Raw genomic sequence first — 23,613 nt, 5'->3', positions numbered from 1 at the left:
ATTTAAAGAAATGCAGGATTATTTTCACTGATTATTTTATTATTGATTCATCTTTCAGACTATAATGCATCAGAAAATGGTGAAAAATGCCAATGTTTTAATTTCCCAGAGCTCAGGATGATGTCTGCTTTAACTCAAAGTTCAAAACCTGAAGAAAATCAGCCAATTATTTTTTTAATTAACAAATGACTTTCATTCAAACTTAAATAATTAATCAGTTATCTGAAGTGTTGCAGATTAATTTCCTGCTGATTGATTGATGCTACAGTAATGACACTATTACGAAAACTGAGATGTGATGTGATGAGCTCTTTGAAATACGGAGCTATATCTCACCGCGTATGATTCATTACCGTATTTTTAATATAAGCAGAATTAAGTTGTGACATTAAAGACTGAATCATGAGCCCACTGGGGATTCACCAGACCCGATACTTCAGTACAGAGTCGATGCCAAAATTCTGGAATCTTGTCATACTTGTTTTTCTCCAGTACTGTAGGTACCAGGGATGCAGTCCTTTCAGTCTGCTGTTAAATGCTAAGTAAAGAAGAATAACACCTAGCAATTTGGGCTGGGTGATATATCAATATATTTTCAAGCAAGATATAGATTTAGACACCATTTAAATCGAGGTACTGAGTGCTGCAGGTGTAATATACTGTAGGCTAAATACTGATATGTATTTCTTCACCCTGAAACTCTCATGAACCCACAAAGACCCGTCCAGGTTCAATAGTAACCATGGCTCAATGACCAGAGGGCCATAAAGAGTTACTGTGCATTCACACCAAAAGCGTCATGAGCGTCATAAGCGGCCGGCAGCCATTCATTTTCAATGTACGCTTGCTACAAAGGGCGTCAGGGGCGTCAGCTGCAGCGAGCGGCGCGATGCCAGCGACCAGAGCGTCAAGTAGAAGTTGAGAGAAGCTGAACTTTATGCAAATGAGCAGCGCCGCTGCCGAAGCAGCAGCCAATTGCAGACCGGGATTCGGGTACGGAGGTCTGGGCTCTCCCGGAGCTGTACGAGCCGGTGAAATTCACCGTGGAGTTGCCGGGTTTGCAGGACTCTGTGGACCCAGACGGCCCGACGGCTCCGGTCCCTGTGTTTCCTCAGCAAATACGCCGATGCAGTACAAAGCAGGCTTCCGAAAGTGCGATTAAAGAGCTCCCACTTATTTACCACCAATTACATTTCTCAGTGGTCCTACGTGCCAACAGGAGAGTAAAATCATAATTATAAAGGACTCTATATTGACTGTGTTTATTAGCGTTATTTTAATTGTGTAATGAAAGTCATGGATAATACAAAGTGAAGACATATATGATATATTTGTTCATCCTTGTAAAGTGAACAGCCGTGTCAGCCTTGATGGACACATCTGCAGCAGCCGGCCCCGCCCCTTTGGCCACTGCAAGCGCCTGCTGGAGCTGCTGCCAAGCAGCGCGATGCCAGCGACTGCTGGCGCTCAGGTCGCTTTTGGTGTGAATGTACCATTACTCTGTGGCCGCCACATATCTCCACTAGGTGGCATCACTGTGGCCACTAAAGCCTAGTTCACATTACAGGATTTTCACCGCGATTTTGACGTGGCAGAGGATCTTGAGAGCCACCTTGGGTCGGAGGTGAGTCGGCAGATAGTCTGCCACGACGAGTCCTCGTGTGTGAACAAGCCTATGAGCAAGTCGCCCCCTCGTCTGTGACTGGGACTGGATATCTGGCATGCTAGAAAACTGGAGAAGGCTGACACGACTGACAAAGAGCATCAGCCAATGAGAGGCGGGATACGTCCCACATCAGCACGCAGGAGGACGGAAGAAATGTGAGGAGGACAAGTCGCAGGGTTGCCAGGTCCACTTATCAGCCGCAACTTTGGGCTTGTTTCTGAAGTCGAGTTGCTTATTTGGGCTTGCTCTCTAAATGTCACCTTTCTCTATATATATCCATCACTTCTGTTGGGCTTGTTTCCATAGCCCTGGTTGCTTGTTTCTCTCCCAAGATCTGGCAACACTGACAAGCCGGCAAGCAACAACAACAATGGTGGTGTGCACACACAGGTCGTAACGCAGTTGGCGAGACTCCCGCTGACAGAAACACACGTCGCCAGACTAACGGGTTTCAGATTCAAACAACAGACTGTGATCCAAGAGACTTTGAGACAATATACCATGTGTTTGCACATTCTATTAATGTCTCGTTGTTTACTAAAGTGTCACAGTTAAGGAAGGCTGGGTTAAGTTGTAACACTGCTTCTTCTTTAGGCCATTGTTTTTATGTACATTTACATTTGGGCCTTGAAAAATGTATTTTGGTCACCAAATTTAGGGGCTGGGTGCTAAAAAACATATCAGCGTCTTTCCCTACTAGTACTTTGCGTTCAAGGTGGATCATCAGGGATTTAAAATAAAATTTAAATTAAAATGTTTTTAATAAAAGAGTGTTTATTTCAGTACGTTTTCCTGCCCATGACAAACACAGGTGAGTCCCAGCCCTCTGTGGCTCACACACACTCAGGTATCTGTGGCTTCAGCTGCGACACTTTGCTGCCAAATGTTTTGGGCGTGAACACATTACTCTGTCTCCTAATGGACCGAAAAGTCTCTGGATCTGTTTTTCGAGTAATTTCTGAGAAGTAAAGCGTCCAGGTTGGGTCTGAAATCTGCTGATGAACTCGCCAAGTTTGCATTTTATATTTCCTCGCCCTCCTGGATCTCTCCATCGTTCATCTGAGCCCCGGCACAACGACAGATCGTGTCATGGTGCTACCTCATCATTAACTTCCACCAACACTGAGAGAGCAGAATGGATAGCCTCGCTCCCGCTGTCGTCACACCGGGAATGGGTTTTAATGGACCGTCAAGGAGGGAGACGGGGTGTATGTGTGTGTGTGTGTGTGTGTGTGTGTGTGTGTGTGTCTGAGTTCACAGCAATGCTTTCAATTCTAAAAAGTCAATTAGACGCCTAGTAAACCGAATACACAGCCAAGAAATCAGCAGTGTTCAAGTTTCCAAAATCTCCAGTGTCTACTTTAGAACCAGGTTCCTTAAATACACCACATTTAATAAACAAAGTGCAGAGCGCCGTCTGGAGCTCCGGGTAGAAATAAATGTTGGACAGTTGGAGCTCTGCAGCGTCTGCAGCTGGTGCATCAGTGGACGGATGGACTGCAGTGACAGCAGAGAGATGAACACAGGTTCAGGTGGTTTAAATATCAGTAATGAAACAAGCTGAAATGATCACTGGATGATTTGAAACGATCACGTGCACGTGAACATCGACTACCGCTGCAAGTCTGTGTCATAATGTCTTGAATCATAACAGTGAGATTGTTGCTGCCCTCTCATCTGTCAGCCAATCACAGGCTCCCCTGCCTCTCATGCTAGCAAGGTCAAAAACTGCTGTCAGAATTAGCCCGTTAGCCCCTGTTAGCGAGAAGCTACAACAAAGCTAACGTTATTCTAAATGAATGAACTACAATGTACGTAGACTGATCTAAATTAACTTTCTTTTGTACCTTGAATCAGTTTCAGTTGTTCCTCTCATTCACACCCTGAGATATGTTTTATTTTACATGTCAGATTCGTCCTATCAGATGAGAGCTGCTGCTGTAAGTTATCGACGGTCCTCGCAAACATGGTGAAACGAACACTGTGTGAGTGTGAGTCCAGAGTCTCCATCTTTATTTGAGGGTGCATCCTTCATTACTGTGTCTCATCAGGCAGGTAAGGAGCCACAGCCAGAGTGTGTGTGTGTGTGTGTGTGTGTGTGTGTGTGTGTGTGTGTGTGTGTGTGTGTGTGATTGATGAGGGCTCATCAGACTCAGCAATCACGAAACTTTCTTTTCATCTCTCTCCATCTCTGACTCGCTCCATCTATCATTCTGTCTCTGCTCTATTTTTACACCTGCAGATTATCAGCAGGTGTAACGTTTCCATATCAACAACGTGAACTCCCCAGGAACTCTGGGAAACTGTCGTCATGACGAATGCAGCTAAAGTTCAGAGTACGAGTGACAACTACGACTGTATCACCTGACAGGTGTGTGTGTGTGTTTATCTACAGCCTCAAACATCATCATCATCTTCTTCTTCTTCTGTGTCATAACAACACGTCAACAAGTCAAACAGTGTCACTGGGTGACATTATCACTATGAACACATACACTGAGCCCACACATGACACAGATACACACTACAGCACCACCTGTGGATTAATACGCCGCTGAAAATAGTCCCAAGATTTCCTCCTGTCTGAGTGACGTGAGGTCACGTCTTCCATATGAGCCGAGGTCACTGTGTTTACAAGGAGCCTACCTACCAAGTAAGCCCAGAGTCTTCTTGGAACTTGACAAGGGACTTGTCAGTCTTAACTTGGGACTTAATTAGGGACTTGTGAGCTTTGACTTGGGACTTGACTTGGTACTCAAGTGGAAAGACTCGGGGCTTACTCAGTAGGCTCCTTGTAAACACAATGACCTCAGCTCATATGGAAGACGTGACCTCACCAAGTCCCAAGTCAAAACTGACAAGTCCCTAATTAAGTCCCAAGTTAAGACTGACAAGTCCCTTGTCAAGTTCCAAGTCAAGCCCCAAGTTAGGACTGGAAAGTCCCAAGTCACATCCCAAGTCAAGACCTAAGTCAAGACTGACAAGTCCTTCGTCAAGTCCCATGTCAAGACCGACAAGTCTCAAGTCAAGAAAGTCAAGCCCAGAGTTAAGACTGAAAAGTCCCAAGTCAAGACAGACAAGTCCTTCATCAAGTCCTTCGTCAAGACAGGCAAGTCCCTAGTCAGGCCCAAGTCAAGACTGACAAGCCCTTAGTCAAGTCCCAAATCAAAACTGACAAGTCTCTAATTAAGTCCCAAGTTAAGACTGACAAGTCCCTTGTCAAGTTCCAAGTCAAGCCCCAAGTTAGGATTGGAAAGTCCCAAGTCACATCCCGGGTCACGACCCAAGTCCTTCATTAAGTCCCATGTCAAGACCGACAAGTCTCAAGTCAAGAAAGTCAAGCCCAGAGTTAAGACTGAAAAGTCCCAAGTCAAGACAGACAAGTCCTTGGTCAAGTCCTTGATCAAGTCAGGTAAGTCCCCAGTCAGCCCCAAGTCAAGACTGACAAGCCCTTAGTCAAGTCTCAAATCAAAACTGACAAGTCCCAAATTAAGTCCCAAGTTAAAAACAACAACAGCCTTGTCAACAAAATGCTGTACCCATAAAAGTTAGGAGACATAAAACAAACAATAAAAACAATAAAACAATAAAATAAAATAAAGCAAAACAATAAAAACACTAAAACAAGAGCAGAGTCTCATGTTGAGTTGAAAGCCAAGGAATAAAAATGGGTTTTAAGATGAGTTTTAAAATGTCAGAGTCCAAAAGCCAGATCCCAAGTCCTAAACAAGTCATAATGTTCTCATCACCAAATGTACGGCATTTTTATTCAACAGAGTGATAATATATTAAATTTACAAAAATCATGACGGCTTATTAAAATGTGTCTTTATTTGTTGGAACAAGCAACGTAGCTGTTAAGCTAATGTTAGCTTAGCATTAACTCGCTAACTCACTCCGACTGCAAATGTCAAAAGAAGTTGGAAGTTGTTGTGCGTCCGTCTCTAATTTTTCAAACCACAGTTTGTTTTTTATTGAAACAAAACAAATTATCTTTGGTATCATGTTTTATTTCCAGCTGCCACTCAGTAACGTAACTTTAGTTCTTCATGGTTAGATTATGACCTCTTACATTAATTTGTGCAGAATCAGATTATAACAGAAATAATCTCATGTATGACTGAATGTAGTCGTATAATACTACTGCACATTCAGTGACACGTCACACACACTGCTGTGCTGCGAGCGTCTCCACTGTACACACAGCAGATCTGCACACAGCAGCACATTACTCTGTGTTCAGTCAAAGCCAGGGGGATTTAAGGCGATTGAACAGGTATGTGTTAGAGCAGTCGAACCCGTGACCTTAAAGCTACAGGTTAGCGTCTCGCTCTGACCGTCAGCTCACATTAAGCACAGCTCTTGGGGAGGGAAGTGCTTTGTTAGTTTTCATCAGCGGATAGGATGATAGTAGTGTGTGTGTGTGTGTGTGTGTGTGTGTGTGTGTGTGTGTGTGTGTGTCTTTAGGATGTGTGAACAGGAAAAATCCCATGTTCTTCTTTTGTTTTTTGTTTTCTCATTTGTCTGACATCCTTTCTCTCTAAAATTTACAAGTGTTTTAAACAGTTCTTAGAGGCCAGGCTTCGTCTTCAGGACAGGAGAACTCATGTTTTATACAGCCTGTATTCTTAGGTAAGGTTTTCCCCATACGCGCTGTCTATTATGTTATTTTAAGAAGCAATTTGTTGCTTTTAATGTTTTATTTATGCACAAAACACATGAATTTTGATTTTTCATAGAGGAAAGACATCGGCTTGATGAAACCCCACAGAGAAAGGGGGTCAAACATCGTCTATCCCTAACCAAGGGGAAGAAATCTTTGACCAAAATCCCGACACATAGAGACAGGACTGATTTTTGCGGTGTGTCCCGCACCGTCGGCACTTTGGCGTCAGCGGCTTTTCGGCCGATTGAGCATGTTGAATCGGCGGTGGAGCTTGTCGGTGAGAGAGATCACTCTGATTGGCTGTTCTGTTTTATTTCCTCGCCCCTGTAGCGAGTGAATCTGCCTGTAGTGAAACCGGGGCTAACCGGTGCTTCCTCCTCAGGCTCCACTTCACTCAGCTGCCCCACAGACCCGCTGCTTCTTCCCACTTTAACCTGAATAACAAACGGGGGCTCCGAGCACCGAGCCCTGGTTTGTTATTCAGGTTAAAGTGGGAAGAAGCAGCGGGTTTATCGGGCAGCTGAGTGAAGTGGAGCCTGCGGAGGAAACACCGGGACCGTCTGGATGTAATAGTCCGTGGAGGTGCTGCGGTGCTCAGCTGCACAGATAGGAAACCCCTCGGCTGACAGGATGTACCACTCTCTCACTCCGCTACTTTGTTTATCTCATGCATTCCTTGGACTTCCATTTTTTCCTTTTTGCGTTATTTCCTCTCACGCAGGCACAGAGCGTACATGCCACTTGGCCGTCGGATGTAGCCTTTGTAGTGTGTTCAAATGGAACTGACACAGGGCAACGTGAGGAGACGTAGACGACGCAACAGTTGGCAACAGTCGCCGCTAGTTCTTTGATGTCGGTTTGGTGTGTCCGCACCTTAAAAGACCACACACCACTACACCGGTTAGAAAAACCAGGCAACCACTCCAGAACGTATGCCTCAATCACACCCACAACACATACTTTATTGAGATGTAGTAGTGCGCAACTGCATACGTGATGTAAAGCAACAAAGTCCGCAGTGGTGGAAACTGCTGTTAAAGTTTTTTATTGTTAACACATCCTAAAGACACACACACACACACACACACACACACACAGTGTGCAAGCACGCGTGCGCACCCATGTACGAGTCTCATGCACGCCAATAAGGTGCTAGTTAGTTGCTACTGATGATAAACTGGCTACGGTTGGAGGGATCAGCGAAAAGCTTGGGGAGCGGTGAGGGAAATGGAGCAGAGGGCGGCAGCAGAGTCAATTTATTTCACCTGGAACATGCAGAAAAAGCCAGAGGCCATGTTTTATCAGAGAGAGGAGAGGACGCTTTGGGAACAGAGAGAAAGAGAGGCTTCGAGTCAGTGTTCATAAATTAGAAGCTGGAGGAGACAGAGGCGCTGGAAGAGATAGAGTAAGGAAGAGTAGGCAGGTAATGAAGTGAGGAGGTGGACGGGAGGAGCAGAGAGGAGGGGATGTTTGCTCTGTTGTTTCTTGTTAACCTCCAACAGCCCATAATTCAGGCCTCGGGGGGAAGCAGACTCTCACATCGACAGGGACAACACTGCTTTACATTAACTGGCTGGCTGCAGCGGCTGATTAGCTCGCCGCCTGCAGGCCGGCTGGAGGACAGGCTGTTGAGCCGGCTGGCCGGGTCGTTGTTGGTATACTTGCTAATTAGCTGGCTTGTTTGCAGGCTCAGTGGCCTGGTGCAGCTGGCAGCTGCAAGGAGGGGGGGGGTGATTAGACACTTTGCTTGGCGGGCTGAAGGGCCTCGAGTCAAGTGACTGATGAGCTAAATGACTCGCTGGCTGTCGGACACACGAGCTGGAGGGATGAGGGGGTGGACGGTTGGTGGCTCTGCTGGCGGAGCTGCTGGCTGCACCTCCTCTTATATTAAGTCTGTGGTTTGGTGACTGATTGTCTGGCTGTGGGGCAGATTAACTGGCTAAATGACCACCTCTCTAACACTGCACTTGATACTGAAGCATACGGGCGTCCTTTTATCTTCCTGACATCGTCTCTACCGCCGTCACAGAAGCCACACAGTCTCATCCTGAACTACATCGAACTACAGACGGGGTCATTTGTTACTACAATAGAGACCCTAACGCCACACACTGTGTCGGGTGTGTAGATGCTGCCCTTGTTGAGTCAATGAAAACGGTCTGGCTTCGAATTATCAGAGCTATTTATCAGCTGTAATTTGAATTATCCGAATGATGCATAATTAAAAATATGTCCCATTATCACCCGATAATTTATCTGACCGATACATATTAGACTACGGTCTTAATTATTAGCTCTGGGGCTCGTTTAATACTGGGTTTCAGTGCCTGTCCCTAGTCTGTGGTAAATGATATTGTCTCAATCGTAGGTCCCTGAATTGAATCAAAATCATATTGTGGCAGACTTTGTGATATCGACAAATATCATATCGTTGTCCAAAGAATCAATATAATATCGTACCGTGATGTAACTGGTGATTTACACACCGAATGGACACAGCGTTTGTTAAACAGCAGGATATCTGAGTTTATGGTCAGAAGATGTCCTTGACTATTGTCTTTGTTGGAGGAGAGTGTGTGAAACATTGTTGTCTGCAGCTCTCACTGTATTCTCTCATCTCTGCAGACTTATGATGGACTGAACCAACAGTGAGTTACAGCCTCTAACTTCACATGTGAGATGACTGACAGCAGCACGCTGAGCTGGAAATGACTTCACTCATCTGTTTTCTCTTCCAACTCAAACTCACAGTAACTTTTACAAGCCTTCTAACGGCCCCTGCTTTCAAAGATCCAAACCAACCTCTGAACCTGTGTGTTGTTCCTCGAGTGCTGCCCTCCAGGAGTCTGCCAGCGCTTTTGTCCACACAGACTCCCTCAGGACTCGACGAGGAAACGTCTGGCAGCCACTGAGACAGAAAACACAGAGGGGCATCGCTTTAACAGCCTCCACTGACATGATGTCACCTCCTCTTGGCCTGGATTATGGTGCTTTCACAGACTCCCTTTCAGAGTTACAGTGGTGATGCAGAATTACTGTCATCAGCACACAGTCGGGTCAAAGTGTTAGCAGACAGTTCCAGGTTTAACAGACGTCTGCAGTGACTCTGCTGTGGTTTAGTTTCAGCGAAGTCTGACACAGTGTTAAAAGAGCAGGTAAAAGATGCAGAGAGGAACATTAGAGGAGGGAAGTGTGAGTGCATGAGAGCATAAAGGATGAAGATACAAAGACGTGAATAAAAACATTTTGCTGTCTGAGCTCGAGTGGCACCAAAAGCACAAAGTGTTGCAGGAGAGTGTGAGCACATAATAACCTGTGAACACAAGGGACTGTGGGTAGAGAGCTGTTTATGTCTCACATTCAGCTGAACACAACCAAATAAAGCCCAGACTGATGCTTCTTTTCAGCCGTCTCTAGAGCCACACTGACCAATAAACAAGCTGCTGCTGAATCATGTGACTTCTGTTTTTGGATCGGTATTTGGCAGCGTGAAGCAAAATGAGCCCGGTACCAAAACAAAAAGTCCATGTTTCCAGAGTGTTTGAGGTGTGATCACACTCTGTAACACTGCAAACACACACTTCCTGTCTCACCTCCTAATTGTGTGATACTTCTTTACGAGCTCTTCCTCCTCTCGGCCGCTTTTCAGGTGTGATGCGTTCAGTGTTTAATCTCTCTCTCTTGGTTTCCCTTTGAGATGCATAAAAAACATTTTTGCTCCACCAGAGCAGAGCAGCAAAGCAACGAAATGCCCAGAGGGTCAAACTCTCTGGAAAATCTGTGAACAAGTGAACACGCACGCTCGTAATGTGCTGTACACACAGATACACTGCACACTGGTACTGCAGGATGAATACTGCTGTTATTTCTTATTTAATAGCATAATTTCCTGATGTCAAGGATTTTCTGCCAGTGAAAATCTTCAGAAGGTTTTTCTGAAGCTCAGCAGATAAAAGAGTTCATCACAGCCGTGTTTATTTAGTCTGAAAGAGTCAATTTAACCAGAATAAATAACTCTGGTGGGTCTATCTGAAGCTTCGCTCTGCAGCATGTTCAGGCCAAAACAGCCTTGAATTTAAATATGACTGAGGATGCATCGGCATATTTCTGTACATACAAACTGCAGAAAGCAGCAACATCGGCACGGAGCAATGAAAACTTGAATTACCACCGTGTGTCTGTACGCCTCCGTTAACCCATCAAGTCTCCATCCATGTCAGTGAAAACACTGATGCGTCACACACAGAAGATCTATACAATCAGCACAGTTTCAAGATTAGAGTCACCAAGAGTTCATCTTCTTATCTGATCTCACATTCATGTTTCCATCACTCACGTCTCTTCCTTGCGTCTTAGCTCTGCCTTCGTAGGACACAGGGAAGAGATGCCAGGAGGGAAGAAAGAGGGAAGCAAAACATAACGCAGCGTCCGTTTCAAATGCAGCTGATTACAGCTGGATCAGACATCAGTGGGCTTTATGTTATACATATGTACACCGATCAGCCAAAACATTAAAACCACTGACAGATGAATTGAATAACATTAATCATTTCATCAATACGCAGTGTTCTGCAGGGAAAACTTTGGTCCTTGCATTCATGTGGACGCCCCTTGACGCACTCCACCCACCTCAACATTGTTATAGACCAAGTATCCCCACTCACTGCAACAGTACCCCTGATGGCAGTGGACCCCAGCAGGATAATGCACCATGCCACGCTGCAGAAACTGTTCAGGAATGGTCCAAGGAACGTGACAAAGAGCTCAGGGCATTGACCTAGCATTCAAATTCCCCAGATCCCAATCTGATCGAGCATCTGTGGGACAAACTGGTGCCCCAGGTCCTTTGTTCAGGCCTCGATGGGTCAGAGCCAAGTCGGATCAATGATGGGGCCTCTGATGAGGTTGGAGGCATGTTGAGGCATGGAGATTTCTGCTGGCTACTGAAACATCCTGGTGCAGACTATTTCCTGGAGTTTACCAGCCTGTTGCTCTTGAAGCATTTGAAGAATTACAAGCAGGGCCATTCTCAGCTTTAATCAATGTCTGACAGCCCACCACGGACACTTGCACATCTCGTCTTGTGAACGAAAATGAAACTAAGATTTTGTTTTAGTTTTTATTCGGGATGGGCATCAATTTTCGATTATCAGTGATTGATTGTTAAGGATTTTGACTGATCACAAATAATTTTGCTCAATAGTCGCAGTGTTTCCCTTACAATGCTACAGGCCCGGCGAGCCGCCGTGCTTACGAGACCCCCTCTCTCTTTTTAAATACTCACTTATCAATTAATCGATAATTGATCGTTAATTTTTTTGATGATCGAATAATGAATTTTGATCGTTTGCCCATCCCTAGTTTTTATTATCAAGATCTACTTTTAGCTTGTCGTCTTGTTTTTGTCATGGAATTTAACACTGGATCAATGGTCTCATGTCATTGATGCAAAGTTAAAACATCATCTATATCGTCATCTTTAGCATACGCTTTTATTTTGAAAGTCTGTGTCACTATCAAACTGCAGCAGGCAGACGGCAGATGGCAAACAGCCGAGAGAAAGACGATGGGGATAACGTTATTTACTGGGGAATAAATCAGCAGTGTGGAAATATTTTTAATTCAGAGACAAAAAGGGGTTAACAGAAAAGGTGCATGTCGTATGTAAGCAATGGTCTTTCTGGCAGAAAGTCCTGAAGGTTAACTGATCCCGTGTGCTGTTCTGTGTGTAAGTAAGTGGTGACAATTATTTACGTTATGTCTGTGTTGTTTTTATCTTTCATGCTGTAAAGCAAAAGAGAAAGGGCTGTCAGCTGCCTCTGTAGTCGACTGTGTTAAATGGGCAGATGATATCGTCTCATATTGATCGCAGGCCCCTGCATATAATCTTACTATTACCTATTATCTAATTAAAATGTGTAACATGTAACTCGTCTGTCCACAGTGCGGACTTTGAACTCTGACAAATTGCATTCAGTCAGTGAGGAAGAGCTTTTGATTCCTGCTGGTTTTTAAACTGGTCTCGACACATCTGAAGCTCATTGTCGGCGCTGGAGGCGGTGGATCTGTGACTCGGTGTGTTTGCCAAATGTGTAACGGCAGTGTGGAGCCTGTTTACATCATCTGAGCAGAGTCGGACACTGTGTGATGAAAGCAGCTTCATGTCACGGCTCATTGTTGCTCATAAATGGACACTGACACGGTCACAGTGGCACATTACATATGATGAAATATTTCCTTTCACACCACGAACACACTGTGAAGAATTCTGTGGTGATAAACAGTTTACACTGTCTGAAAATGACCAGAACAACAAGAAGCTTTACACTGACCTCATGTCTCAGAAACACAACAGCAGAGACACGGTGTTTCCTGAGATACTCTCAGTGAGCAGAAAAATATAAACATCTGTTCACCTTAGAGAACCTTTCACCTCACAGGCAGCGGCTACATCCCTGATGTGTTCTCAGGTAAATCCTTTGAGGACTCACCTTAAGGTAAGAAGCTCAGTGGCATCATTCATATTCTGCTGCAGCCCGAAACCAACAAAAACTGGACAGACACTTTTGTATGATCGTCTGCTGACAGAGCTGACAACATTAATTATCAAAATAAGTGCATGAGACCGATTTAGTTTAATTTTTTTAGATCATAATTTTCACTTGTACTGACAGGTCAGTGTGGAGGCATTAAAAACACATCAGTTTTGTGATATCTAAACAGTAATAAATGTATGATCCCTCTGTCAGTTCCCAGCAGGTAAACCAAGGGCTGAGAGGAAGTGACCTCACCGTCCTCCTACTGACAACATCAGGTGGAACAGAGGAAGAAGAGGCCGCTGGGTCAGGAGTGAATGTCTGTCAAATATACAACTTCAAACAAGCTTCAACGCCGTGCTGCGGCCGCTGCCGTGCTGCTTCGTCTCATCTGTCTGAAGGTTGTCAGTGTCGTCTGTTCTCTCCACAGTGTCTTCAGTTATAAACCTGTTGTTCACTGTACCAGGAAATGGACATTCAGTGTTCGCAAACTGAGGCATAAGCGTGTGAGACGTGTCAATTGCATCAGTCTTAAGGTCCCGACATACCAAGTCAACAGACGGCCGTCAGTCGGTGCGCCCTGCACATCGGCCCCCGATGGCTTTTTTATTGATTTATTTTTTTTGCCGATTCAGCATGATGAATCGGTGATGTTGTTCCGTCAGTGAAATCACTGCGATTGTCAGTTGAGCTCAGCACACGAAAAGAGAAACCTAAGTAGGGCTGCAACAATTAGTCAACTAATCAACTATTAAAATAATCGGTGACTATTTTAATAGTCGACTAATCAGTTTGAGTAATTTTTCTTACGTTCAAATATTGGCAGCTTTACACACTCTCCCATGACGGTGAACTAAAACTCTTTGGCGTGAGTACGAAACAAGACATTAGATGACATAATCTGGGGGTTTGGTAGTATAAATAATAAATAATTGACAGATTAGTCGACAACGAAAATAATGGTTAGTTGCAGCCCTAAACGTAAGTGAGGAAAGTAAACAAAGGGCTAAAGTCCAGAGAGAGTGTAACATGTTACATGAGATCAGATTATTTTTCGTTAGCCACTGAGTTCTTTGGCAGAAACTAGAGACACATGATACGGGATTTTTTGCTGATACATAAAACTTAATTGATATATAACGATAACCAATAGCGAAACTGATAGATCCAGATATTATGCAACTTTCTTCCCTGAATCCTCAGACTGAATATACCTCGTTATCTGTGTGCTTGTACCCCAGTTTATCTTTATTTTATATGTACGTTCATTTCTGTGGGCCTACTTATGTGACAATCTGTTTAAGATCATGTGTTTGTGTTCGCATTTTGTAGTACCATTATTTCACTGTCAAATTTCTATGCAATTATTAGTACGTATGTCTTTATATCTTTCAGATATGTTGTTTTATTACCTGTCCTGTACCATTTACTCGATTGTCCCCAGGAGAAACGTCTCCTGATGGTTTGTGTTATTGTTCACTGGTGCACCGTAAACATGTTCTGTTCTTTCAACATTCAGTTGTGTTGTTAATGTGCTAACTGGCTAACTAGCATCAAGGCAGTCAACTAGTTCCCTTTTTTGAATGATGAGAACAGACAACCACCATCTGATGGTATGGAGAGTAATTTCCTCTCAAACAGGCGCAAACCATGTGCTCGCTGGTCGTCAGCTGTAGTCTTCGTGATGTATTCATGTGCAACTCTGATAGGTGACATCAGGCGACGCAACAGACGGTTTTCTTTGCCGCTACTTCTACTGCTACTTCGAAAAACTCTAAAATTTACAATCAGATAAAAAATCTTGAGTCGGACAAGAAGCAACAGGAATTAGTTTCTGATTTCCCGTCGCTCATATTAATATTTAATGTTTTCCCCTCCCTCGTCTCGCCATTCACCTCTGTTTCTATCAGGAGTCTCTCTTAACAAGTAAATCTTGTTGTCTGTTCGACCTCAGATCTTAAAGTTGTCCTCATCTCCCCTCTGCCGTCACTCAGGTCTCATCTTATCCACTTCATCCCTGCAGCCGATTTCAGCAGGTTAACATTCAGAGCTGCAGGAAGACGCTGCCTCGGCTCTCAAGTGGCTGCAAACAGCAGAGAGGAGGCGTGGAGCTGAAATGAGGCCGATTTGTAAAAGTATTGAGCGCAGAGGGATCCAGAAACCTGTAGTATTTTGTCTTGAGGGCGATGAGTGAGGAATTAGGTGTTTCTTTCTCCTCGTCCTGCCCACATACACACACACACACACACACACTCGACACAGTGAGTGTGAATGGGCTTTTTTAAAATGGCTTTTATGGCCCAAACGAGCTGAGCAGCAGCATTAGAGGACAGATGCAAAGAGCTAAAATCGCAGCGCTATTGACGGAGAAAAGCTGCTCGCCGCTTTGTCGCATTGTTCTCCGCCGAATCAATCTGAGCACTATTGATGGGAAGCTGTATGGAAGGAGGCGAAAAGGAGAACAGCGGATAAAAAAGGAGAAACAAAAGGACAGAAAGAGTCCGTTAGATGACGGGTGGTGTTCTGCTTCAGGCGAGAGAAAAACAGGAACACTTATTTTCTTGTGCGGCGGTGAGTGAGGCTGAAAGTTCAGTCAGCTCGTGTTGTTTGGTGCGAAAAACTCCGCTTTGTTTGTTGCTGTTGAAAAAACTTTGAATATTAATAAAACATTTCATGTGTTACTGCGGTTACATCTTTACTGAACAGCAACAAAGTCAGAGAAGCATCGACACACGAGCTGTGTGGCTCTAACGTCCACCGTGTTGGTCCAGACTGAAATATCTCAGTAACTACTGGATGGATTGGCGTGATGTTTGGCACAGATAAATATGACCCCCAGAGGATGAATCAACATAACTCTGGTGATCATCTGACCTTTCCTATGGCAGTGATAATAGGCTTTACCGAAATAATACAGGAAAGAAAATATAAATAAATAAAGTTCTGTGGTCATGAGAAACGGCTGGCTGCTCAACATGTGTGCAACTGGTGAGTTTAAGGATTTAAAGGAGAAAGTGAAGGTGGAGGACGAAGGTTAAAGTGGGTAATAATCTCCCACATTGAGGTGAAGTGGTGTCATTGTGTCTACAGCTCTCAGCTTTGTTTCCTCGCTGACAGACAGACAGAGACGAAGAGTGAAGCGCTGTTAGTATTCCAGCCGGGCTCCTCGGTTCCTCGGGGGTCGCCGAGCCTCAACAACAACATCAGGACGGCAGCTACACCCGCTTTATTCCACACAGACCTCCATCTCTCACCTTCACAGCAATTCATGTTGAAATCACTGCGAGGAGAAGAAAAACACCACCGTCTCTGGACACCTTCCTCCTCCTCCTCCTCCTCCTCCTCCTCCTCCTCGTCTGCAGTTTCTCTCACTTCTGTCAGGCTTTAATGACATGGAATAACATGAGCTCTCCTCCTCCTCCTCCTCCTCCGCCGTCGGCTGTGTTCTGAATTCAGATGGGTTTCTGCCTCTGCTGCTTCTTCAGTTCAAGCAGGCGCTCATTTCTCACTCGCTGCAGCTCTCCAGGACTTCCTGTGTGTGACACCAGCAGGTCCTGGGTGTTAAGAGACCCTTGTTACTGTCGGGACTCCTGAACTCCACAGAGTCAGAACCACTTCATCTGTCCAGGCAGAGCCGAGGGAGCTCACAGGTGGATTAAGTAAGAGTTCAACCTGTCTGAAGTATGAAACAGCTCGACTATATCCACAGAGGAGCCGAAGTGACTGTAGATCGGGAGAAGTGAATCAAACGTGGCCGAACACTGAAATATCCTCAGAAGTTCAGCTGGTCGAGAGCAGCGAGTTGGAAATAAATGTCCTGTGTTTTAGGACATTTGAACACCACAGCTGGGTTAGAGACACATGCTGGTTTATTTCCATAGTTTTGACCTTTGTTTTTATCATTTATATGGTGTAAATCAAGATAGTAATGTCTGAGATCTTCACCACTTAGTTTGGACTTAAATCTGAAAGCAAGCACACCTGAGATGTCGGTAATAATCTCTCATTGCTGAGGTGCTACGGGAAGTACAGGGGGTCAAAGCTTTAAGCGTTTGTTACTAAACTTTGTGATCATCTGCTTGTGTTTCTTGACCCGTCAGTGACGTCGCTGTGCTCACACATCCCAGATATCAACTCACCAAAGTTAAAAACTATCGTCCACTAACTGGAAGATCGGCAGTCGATCCCCGGCTGCTCCAGTCCTCATGTTGAAGTATCCTTGGTAGGCTTGTCACGATACCAGAATTTCAGTAGTTGATACCAATACCAGTGAATTTCCATGATTCTCGATACTCACCCAATACCACGATAAAAATAGAAAAACCAAACCACACCCGAACAGTTGGTGGCGGTAGTGCACCATGTTTGCAAATCTCCAATACACCCCAAAGAAGAAGTGAGTTTGGATCCAAAGCCCAAGTTTGTGCGCCAGTGATTATTCCAACACTTGGAGAATTAATATTTAGCACCACAAATGGGTAAGTACATGAAACATGTGCCTGTCAGGTCTCACTTGGTCAAGGGGGAGATATCTACGGTGGCTGAGAGAGGTCACAACACACGCAAACTCATGTTTTTTTTGTTGAACACCGCGACCATTTGCTCACAACTGGCGGGAAAAAAAACAGCGCCTCTTATATGTACTAGGGCTGTCAAAATTGTCCAAAAATGACATTCGAATATTCCTTCTAAAAATAACTCATAGGTTCGAACCATTCAAATATTTTTTTTCGCATTATGTCCACAAGAGGGCAAACTAATACAAGGAAACATACTTGTATATGTATTAATACAAGGAAACATAACTACTTGTAGGTATTTTTATTTCAACATAAACGTCTTTGAAAACATTTACATACCTACACATTAAAACACATAAAACAATTATCTATAATTGAATGTGTCAATGTGTCGAATGTGTCAAGCCGGGTGACGGAGACAACAGCTGGTCGTCCAGGCTGGAGAAATGCGCGTCTGATGCCAACACCCACTCGCAAAAAGGACAGCTGCAGTGGTGTTTTGTTTTTGTTTTTTTCTCCACAATCGAATATCAGTTTTCACATTCGAAGGTCCTTTTTTTTTTCAAATTCGAATTTAAATTCGAATTTAGAATATTCGTTGACAGCCCTACTATGTACCGACGTATTTTTTGTGTGTTGGCATTGACTTGGTACGGAAGTATCAGTTCTCATGAAAACCCAAATCCTTGGGCAAATACTGAACCCCAAATTGCTCCAGATGGCTGTTTGATTGGTTTGTGAGTGCATGTGAATGGTTACTGAGGAGCAGGTGGCATCTTGTATGGTAGCCTCAGCCACCGGTGTGTGAATGGGTGAATGTGACATGTAGCGTAAAAGAGTATTGAGGGGTGGCAAGACTAGAAAAGCGCTATATAAATGCAGTGCATTTATCATTTACTATTATGAAACTGATAACCTGCACAACACCTCTAGACCTCTAGACATTGTCCAGAGTGAGGATTAGAATATATGACCTTCACATAATCCGCTCCAAATGAATCTATATTTTTAAAGTCATTACTAAAAGTGTGTGTCATATAAAAACTAAAGTGATGGTCAAAGTTGTCACAGTGAAATTTAAGCTGTACTGATGGATTCACGTCATCAACTCATGCATTGAGTAACATTACAAGTTAACGTTCCACCTTAAAAGTTGCCGGCAGTCGGCCCAGTGAATGAAGTGATTTTTTTCTCTTTCATTTTATAGTTGTAGTTTACTGATGTATGAACAGAGGTTACATAAAACCAGAGTGAGCGTCCTCTACTGACCAATCAGACTGCAGGGTTTCTAGCTCCACCTTTTAGTACCAGATCTGTGTGCTAGGTACCCCAACAGAGGGGGGACCAAACATGGGGACGCTAAGGAACGCTTCTGTTGGTACCATCCACAACTTTTCACTGTGGAATGTGTACCAAACTGAACTGAACTGAATCATACTGCTCGGTGGAAACAGGGCTATAATGCCTACTGCCCACGCTCCGGTCTCCACTGGTCAGTTAGTACAGCCTCCCTGCTACAGGACTCTAACTTATGCAGTCTGCTATGACAATCTAAATCCACTTTAAAGCTTCTTTCAAAGCATGTTTCTGATGTTTGACGCCATCACAGTCTTCCCTTCACTTTCAAACTAGCACTTGATTTGTTCTTTCCAAACCTGCATAAACGCTGCAGTACAGAGTCAGACACTCACAACACTGAATATTCACATCAGTGCTGAAGTTTAGCTGACACCGTGTAACGTCCCTGTAACTGCTGAAGCCACGTCTCTCCTGGGCAGTGATGGCGTTTGAGTCGGAGGGTTTAAAGAAGACATTTTTCCGTCTAATGTCAGGCGAGTCGAGTCAGATGTGACTCAGATGGTCTTTTAATGGTCTGCTGTCAATTAGTGGGGAGCCAGAGAGGAACTATAGGTCCCCTGAGGAGGACGGAGCAGGGAGGGGTGGAGGGGTGGAGGACAAAGTAGGGATGGAGGGATCAGGAGAAGACAGGCTGAGTTAAGAAAAGATTGATGTAGCAAGGACAGATGAAGAACAATTAAGTCTGGGCAAACGGATGCACCTGAGACACCTGACACACCAAAGCTGTTGGCTCAAGGTGAACCAGCTGCTGAAAACACATCCTGTAGTCAACAAACTACACTTGGACCATAAACCCCAAAAAACGTTCACATTTCCAATCCTTCGTTAGCATTATTAGCATGCATTAGCTCAGAGGGCTAACTTCACTTGTCTACTATATTACCTGAACGTCACTGTCACCCTGAACGTCCTGCTGAACCTTCTTCAAACTCTCAAAAAGTAATAAACAGTTATATATAACAACCAAATCTGAATCCAGGGTCGGGTTCAGCCCAACAGACGTCATCTTCATATGGCTCCTGAACGACCACGTATGTCGCATTTACAAGCAGAACTTATGACACATATTTATGGTTTTTTGTTAGGTGGTGACCTCTAGTGGCTGCACTAATTATTACAAGAGGAAGTCAGGTGACGGGGCTTAAAGAGCGAAAAAGTCAGCTTAAGGTGGGAGTGAGGGGAGGTGGATGGACAGATGGGTCAAAAGAGCCACGGACTTTCTTAAGGAGACGGTGTTTGTGTCCCGAATGAAACTTTAAGTCAACACTGAGTTATTTTAACAACAAAATGGAGTATTACGAAGTGACATGTGTGATATATCCTGTGAAATATGTCATGTTAAGTTACCTGAGTAACAAATGTACTTATTTTAAGCAAACCATAATCTTGTTTTTAAACCTACCCAAGAGGGGTGGGGCGACCAACCCACTCTGTGGTGATGAAAATAACTCTCTGCGGGGATCAGCCATGAAGTCCGGTAGCTGGTGGCTGCTTGCTCCGCTGCCGTTCGGTGGCTAATGAGTGGAGCTAGCTGCTAACAGCCACCGCTGCAACTAAAAACTCCACAAATCCATTCAGCAGCTCCACCATCCACAGTCAGACACACACAGCTGATTATTTACTGCTAAATTACAGCTCACAACTCACACCAACGGCTGACGCTGCTCCGTTCTGACTGTTTCTGCTGGCTACTGAAACATCCTGGTGCAGACTATTTACTGGAGTTCACCAGCCTGTCCCTCATGGGGCATCTGAAGATGATGACAAGCACAGCTATTCTCGGCTTTCAGTGTTTGATAATCGACCACCAACATTTTCGTCATGTCTCGTCTCATCAGTGAAAATTAAACACAGATTTAATCTTAGTTTTTCGTATCAAGGTCTATTTTTAGCTCGTCATCGTCTTGTTTTCGTCATGGAAAAAAGGTCGTTGACAAAAAATTTTCTTCATAGTTTTGTCAACAATATTAACACTGGTATATATTCCACAATAGATAAACATGAGCAGCTGCAGATGGATATAATCCGACTGGAACCCTCTGGATTTCAGCTCGAATCACGCGTCTGACTGCCTCAGAGGATGAGGGACTTTCCTACATGTACTTCCTGTAGCACGTCATTGTAAGTTTATGTAAGTTTGACAGTGATAGAAATCTGCTGAGTCATGTCTGGTTGAGTTTTAGACCCTGCAGGTCTGTGTTTGAATATCTGTGGTGTTAAAAGATATTTTCCATTTCCTTCCTGAGTGATTATTTCCATCAGTTTGTCCTTTATTTAACACGGAGGCAGAGGAGACGAGGTCACATGGGTCGCAGACCTAATTTAACTGAAACACCAGGAAGCCCCGCATTTCAAACTCTAACTGCCATTTGGAGGAGAAAAAATAAATGAAATCGGGATATAATGAGGCAGGCTGTTGTTGTGGATGACACAGTGGATGTCAACAGTCCATCATTTGTGAGGCCGACTCTCCAAACAACAGCTGCAGCCTCACACAGAGCTCTCAGTAATTACACACCCTGCCTATAAAATACATTTCTCTCTCATTAGCAGGGCGAGGTGCTGCTATTGGGCCAATTATGATCAAGTTCATTAGCATGTGGTCAACTTTCACTTCAGCAGACGTCGGTTTCTCCGTCAGCTGTCACAGACATGTGTGGACATCTGTCTCAGAGAACATGTTTGTTTGTCTCCCTCTCATGTTGCCATGCAGATGAGATGAGAGAACTTTTCTGAACGAACTAACAAACCACAGAAATCACAGCTGAGGTCAGAAATCAGGACGGTCTTTCAGAAACCATGTTTGAAAACAAATTAATGTCCAACACAGAGAAAGAAGCAGCTGTCGTCCTTTTAAAGATTTTCAAGGCGAGCTTCAGACAATCAAGATTCAGCAATGGGCCTTTTCCAAACCGCCACCTACACACTCTCCTTACCCACTGTCATGACTCCCATGACTCCTCTTACAGACGTAACCTGCTCAAACTAAGACGGACATTTACATGACTGACTGCACAGTGTGGTCACAGTTACATGAAATGGGCATGCTTTGACATGGGACAGGCTTTTTATGTGTATGTCAGAATGCGGTGATGATCGATTGATTAAGTTAAGTTAAGTTTAAGTTTATTCACTTTATTAATCCCCCTGAGGGGAAATTCAATGTTTTCACTCTTGCTTGTCAATTACACACACATGCACAAACAGGACCTAGACATGCACAAAGTGGAGAGATCTCAGAGTGAGGGGGCTGCCCTTTGGTCAGGCGCCCCGAGCGGTTGGGGGATTCATTGCCTTGCTCAAGGCAGTGCCCAGGAGGTGAACTGGCACCTCTCCAGCCACCAGTCCACACTCCATATTTTGGTCCGGACGGGGACTCGAACAGGCGACCCTCCGGTTCCCAACCCAAGTCCCTATGGACTGAGCTACTGCCGCCCCCACGAAGATGGTGAAAACACCTCCACTGTCGCACCTTTAGCCCCGCCCCCGCCTCCACCTCCACCTGTTGGGACAGTGGCAGTCGGACTGACACATTATCAGCTCTCATAGAACTTCTCACTGTGATAGATTAACTGTGCTGACTGTGAGTCTGAGGAGCAGGCCTGAAACACCAATTATGTCTACTGTGTGTGTGTGTGTGTGTGTGTGTGTGTGTGTGTGTGTCAGAGGCTGTCAGATATAATTACCCGTGCCGAGGACCGTTGGCTGGATCACTCAGAACAAAGTTACATGATTATAAATCACACCAGTAATTTCAGTCTATTTTAATAAGTGCTCTCTGTGACAGACCTCTCCCTCGTTCTCGTTATTCTTCGCATCTTTATTCTCTCCATCCTCTCCACCCCACCCACTCTGAGAGGTCACGCCTCTGCAGCATGCCACACAATAGACATTTAAAGCTGAAAAGTCAATCCTCCTCTCAGGTTCAGATAGTATAAAAAACTGAATGCAGCACCTGTGACGTCACCCACTGGTTTGTGGCTCCCATTTTGAAACCTTTGGCATTTTGTCACCATCAGGGACTCATGTTGTTCCAAAGTTGTATAATTGCCTAGAGTTGGTTCGTGTTCTCACGGCAGCATTTACAAGAGGACCAGATCAAATGCCTTGTGTGAGAAAGCTGCTCTTGATTGGTCAGAATTTCCATGTGGGAAAAATCCAGGAAGTAAAGCAAACGTTGAAGAAGAGTACACTTGCAAGATAAATGTGACACTTTCTAATGTCACAATGGAGGGACAACTACGCAGGTTGATTTTAGCGCTGCTCATCGTGGACTATATTGCTGTCATTGTTCATTTTAGTCAAAGCATACAGTTTGAATCCGCTGGCCAGCTGGGGCCCTTGAGTGCAGAGTTTGCATGTTCTCCCTGTGTCAGCGTGGGTTTCCTCCAGGTGCTCCAGCTTCCTCCCACAGTCCAAAGACATGCAGGTTAATTGGTGACTCTAAATTGTCCGTAGGTGTGAATGTGAGTGTGAATGGTTGTCTGTCTCTATGTGTCAGCCCTGTGATAGTCTGGTGACCTGTCCAGGGTGAACCCTGCCTCTCGCCCAGTGTCAGCTGGGATAGGCTCCACCCCCCATGACCCCCAGCAGGATAAGCAGTTAAGGAATGAATGACTTGCCAATGCCAAATTTCTCTCCGTTTGTGGTGTCATGGGAAGTTATGTGCTGCAACTATTTCTTGACTAACCCATCAAACAACATCTGTAACCATGGTAACTGTACACAGCAAAGATGGTGTCAGCTGTGGCCTTGCTCTCGAACACCAAAAATCTGCATTTCATTTAAAAAAAGAAAAGGAAGTTAATCAGAAAGAGATTACTTAAATTAACGGAGACTAACTAAACCAAAGCCGACAGAGAGAAG

Source organism: Epinephelus fuscoguttatus, linkage group LG20 (genome assembly GCF_011397635.1).
Source record: "Epinephelus fuscoguttatus linkage group LG20, E.fuscoguttatus.final_Chr_v1".
Taxonomy (NCBI): Eukaryota; Metazoa; Chordata; class Actinopteri; order Perciformes; family Serranidae; genus Epinephelus; species Epinephelus fuscoguttatus.
Note: the sequence above shows the minus strand (reverse complement) of the source record.